The following is a 4,881-nucleotide window of genomic DNA, read 5'->3' as shown; positions in this document are numbered from 1 at the left end:
CCACTGGCAGTCATTCCAGTTAGTGGAGCAAAAAAAAAGTTACCTCTGCCTTTTGCTGGGTCAGATTCTGGTTTCTCTTCTTACCTCAAACATTGGTTGCAGGTGAAACCAAGGGCCATCCCCTTGATTTCACTTCCAGAAGGCTGGAGAGAGTTTTCCTGAGGGCACATAGTGATAGGACAAGGGGTAATGGCCTTAAGTTGAAAGAGATCAGATCTAGATAGGATGTTGGGAAGGAATTCTTCCCTGTCAGGGTGGTGAGGCACTGGCACAGGTTGTGCAGAGAAGCTGTGCCTGCCCCATCCCTGGAAGTCTTCAAGGCCAGGTTGGACAGGGCTTGGAGCAACCTGGTCTAGTGGAAGGTGTCCCTGCCCATGGTAGGTGAGTGGAACTGGATGGTCCTTAAAGTTCCACCCAACCCAAACAATTCTGGGATTGCTGCTGCTGCGCATCAGGTTTGCCAGCTTTGGTTTGTCAGGTTCTCATCCAGCTCATACCTTTGGAGGTCAAGCCTATAGCCACAACTGTTTGGGGCATAATTAAGGTAATTTGCATGGCCCATGAAGCAAAACCCAGTCAGTTCTTCAGACACCAGCATGGTGTTAGTTGTGCCCACAAATAGCATCCAGTCTGTACTCAGAACTTCCCAGGGTGTTAATGCAACCTCCCATGCAACCAGGGAGGAGATCCAGCTCCAACAGGAGGTGGTCATTCCACAGGCTGGTTTCCACAGGAGTCACACTGCAGTCAGAAAGGTCTCTGGTACCTGTTTTTCCATGACAATCAAGGTGGCAACAACCAAGCGCAGACTGGGAGAATGGGTATTGAACATGGTGGGCCAAGGTGCCAAGACCCAAAGGCACTCAAAACCAGGTTGGATGTGGCTTGGAGCAATCGAGTCTAGTGAAAGGTGTCCCTACCGATGGCAGGGGGGTGGAACAAGATGATATTTAAGGTCCCTTCCAACCCAAACCTTTCTATGGTTCCATGATTCTCTGACCCACACTTCCAATGGAGTTGGTGGGGTCTTCCACACTTTGATGGGGTCTGGCCCTGCCTCTGAGGGGGGATGGTGATGTCACATGTAAGAGAGCTGAGCCACCAACATGAGACCTGTTGGTGTCCTCATGGCTTTTGTTACAGGAGTTACAGGATTTTTTCATGGTATCTCAGCCTAGGACAAGTCATTGAGTGCCACATATGATGAAGAAGCACACGTGATGTGACAACAGTCTCCAGTGGGAATGTTGAACACCTTGGTTCCCAGTAGTTGACTTTCTAGGAACATCTATGAGCATTGTCCAGGGAAGTTGTGGCCGTCTGTCCCAACCCTGGCAGTGTTCAAAGCCAAGTTGGATAAAGCCTTGAGCAACCTGGTCTGCTGGGAGGCTGGGACTAGGTGATCTTTAAGGTCCATTCCAACCCCTTAACATTCTATTGTTCTATGATCTGAGCAACCATGGAAACACTGGAGCAAAACACAGGCAGCAGAGAGAGAATGAACAGCAGCAGCAGCATCTCAGTGGACCACAGCCATGTGGTGGGAGAGAAATGCGGAGCCAGAACTGGAGCAAGATAAAGTCACCCTGAGCCCTCCTGGAAAGTGCAATGGTCTGCAATGCTTATCTCAGCTTTTGATGTGTCAATGAACTGTGGAGAAGAAAGGACTTTTTGGAATTCATTCTCCAGAATGTTTAACTTGCATCCAAGCCGCCAGTTTGCTCACATCCTTCCTGTCCCTGTGGAGAGATATGGGGTCATTGACACAGCCCAACTGGAGCGCTGGGAGTCCCAGTGTCTGTGTCTGTTGGACTGGACCCACACTGGATGTGTGAGAAGGGTGGTGCAACAACTCCTTCTGCTTTCCTCTTCTCTCCCCTCCTGGAAACTATTGGCATTGCTAATGAACAATGAGAAAATTACTCCCAGGGCCAACTGCTTGGAGTGGTGGCAGCAAACAGAAGAGGTCAAGGAGGCTGCAGGAATTTCTGAGAGCCATCTGGCTTGGTCATTCAGGGAGTTGGGTGTAGGGTTCATCCCAAATGTGGTGAACAATCACACATCCACAAGTATGTAACTTGTACCTATTTTTTCCTTCTAATGTGAATTTTTCATAGAATGACAAGATGGCTTGGATTGGAAAGGACCTTAAAGGCCATCAGTCCAAATTCCTGCAATGGGCAGGGACACCTTCCACTAGAGCAGGTTGCTCCATGCCCTGTCCAACCTGGCTTTGAACACTTCTCCAAAGTGACAGAGCTGCTTGGTTCAGGCATGGTGTCCCCTGTGAGGGCATGGTGGAAGCTGACACTGGCTGCTGTGGTTGCTTGTGTCATCTGAGCAGCTGTACCACCTTAGGCACCTCTGCTGAGGGGCCACCAAGGAGCTGACAAAGATCCCTGGTCCCCTTGTCCTAGGCAGGACAGCAAGGCCAGGACACAGGGTGAAGATGATGCCTTCTAGACCCAGATTCAAGCTGCACAACAGTAGATCCAGAGGGTGGGCAGGGGTTGATGGGATCCCTGAGGGACCCACTATGGTGCCAGGAGTGTCAAGACAAAGTGGAGAGCATGGAAGACTCCTCCTCTCCCTTCCCCATAAATCTATAAGAGCTGCTCTGTGATTGTGTGGTGGGAACTGGAGTGATAGTTGTGTAAGGAGCCCTGCCCTCCCCCACAAGAAGCAGCTTTGTTCATCACCTCACTCAGGCAGTTATTTCTGGTCTGGCTAGGAACTGACTTCCTGAAGGGAAAATGGCATAGGAGGGAAAGAAGACTTGACTTTGTGTTCCTGAACTCTCAAAATAATCACTGGGTGCTTCTGGGCTTTTCCCAGGGGCAGTGGTGGGCACCTGGCTGACTCCGCCAGGACTCCCATCAGTATTACCAGGGTGGAGCACTTGGACCACTGAGTTACAAACCCAAAAGTCAGCTTGGAATAGCTCTGATGGGACACTTTGGCCCTTTCCCTGGTCTCCAGCCCAGAGGGCTAAGGTCTGAGATCTTGTGTGCTACCAAAACTTCGGAAGCCAACACACCTCTTCCAGCCTGAGGAGCTCCTGTGCTCCAAAGAACAAAGTCTAGGGAAGGACAATGGATCTGGGGAAAGGTCTGAAGCATGAGTCTGATGAGGAGCAGCTGAGGGAGTTGGAAGGTGCTCAGCCTGGAGAAAAGGAGGCTCGGGAGGACCTTCTGGCTCTGTACCACCCCCTGGTTGAAGCCAGGTGAGGGTCAGTCTCTTCCTGAATTAACAAGTAACAGGGCAAGAAGAAACAGCCTCATATTGTGTCAGGAGAGGTTTAGGTTGGATACTGGGAAAATTCCTTTCCAGAAAGTCTTGTCCAGCCCTGGCACAGGCTGCCCAGGACAGTGGTGGAGTCACCATCCCTGGAGAGATTCCCGTGTGGATGTGGTGCTTGAGGATACGATTTAGTGGTAGCCTTGGCAGTGCTGGGGGAATGGTGGGACTCGATGATCTCAAAGGTCTTTTCCGACTTAAAAATTCTATAATTCCATGAGTCCAGTCCCGGGCAAGCGGCTGGTGTTGGCCAGAAGATGGTGCTGGTAGGAAGGTGATTGAAGGCCTCGCTCCACTCTGCTTCTGCCAGTAGAGGAGAGTTTAGATATTTTATTTCCTCCCCCTCCTCCTTCCTCTAAGAATCACTGTAAAAATAACTCGGCAGGTTTAATGGTCCTAGTTCTACCACGGAGGACCCACCGAGTTATTTATTGCATCCAGCAGGTTACTGAGAGCTAAACTGCAGTAACTTGAAACCTGTGAGGCACAGGCTGCTTCTGGGCAGAGGATTCTCTGGTCAACTAATGGAAGCATAACCCTGATTGATAATGGTTTTAGGCTTATTTATTTTTCCCCAGGATCCTTCCATAACATCCTCTTGAAAGGCTGGGCCGAGTCAGTCTGCCCCACACTGGGGTAACTCTGGGGATTCCCCCCAAAAGTAGCAAATGCAAGGGGATACCTTATCCTGGGAAAGGTCTTTTTTGGGGTGGGAATGTCCTGCTTGAAAAGGCTGGTAAAATACTGGGATTGCTTCTTTCTGCTGCAAGTTTGGGCATGAGCTGTACTTTTGAGGGTAAACCCCCTCTGCAGCAGGCTGTGGAGGTGCACTGGCATCTCTGGGGTCTCCAGCTGCTGCTGTTCATGCAGTCGCTGTTCCCTGATTCTCCTGCCCACATTGTCAGTGTCCACAGGAATCCCAGCTCCTTGTGCAGTGGGATAACCTGCCCCTATGCCAAGGAAAGAAGCAGTAAAGCCATAGGAGCACAGGCTCCTTTCCTCCTCCTATCCATGCACCTATGCAGGCTTGCCAGGAACCTGACAGCATAGAATCATGGAATGGTTTGTATTGGAAGGGACTTTTAAACTCATCTCTTTCCAACCCCCACCTTGGTCAGGGACACCTTCCACTAGCCCAGGTTGCTCCAAGCCCCATCCAACCTGGCCTTGAACACTGCCAGGGATGGGACAGTCGCAGCTTGTCTGGACAACCTGTGCCAGTACCTCTCCATCCACATTGCAAAAAATCTTCTCCCTTATGTCTAATATAAATCGACCTTCTTTTAACTTAAAATCATCACCCCATCTCCGTGGTGTGTGTGGGTTTGGGACCCAGATCTGCCCAAGGATCATGGAGAAGGGGCTTTGGGGCTGCAGCTCCCAAGCTGCACGGCAGAGCAGTGATGTTGGAGGTAAAAGGCTGAGCTGAACCAAATCTTATTTGTATACCTGCATATCCATGAACTCAGATTCACAAGGGTCAAGGGCTTATTCCCAGCCTGATTAGTGCTAATGTTTGGGACTATGCCCTTTCCATGGCTGGGTTCAACCACACACCCTCTGGGAAGAGGTAATGCAGGGACT

The sequence above is a fragment of the Acanthisitta chloris genome, unplaced genomic scaffold (genome assembly GCF_000695815.1).
Source record: "Acanthisitta chloris isolate BGI_N310 unplaced genomic scaffold, ASM69581v1 scaffold8704, whole genome shotgun sequence".
Classification (NCBI taxonomy): domain Eukaryota; kingdom Metazoa; phylum Chordata; class Aves; order Passeriformes; family Acanthisittidae; genus Acanthisitta; species Acanthisitta chloris.
The sequence above is the reverse complement of the archived record's forward strand: the minus strand, read 5'-3'. Positions refer to the sequence as shown.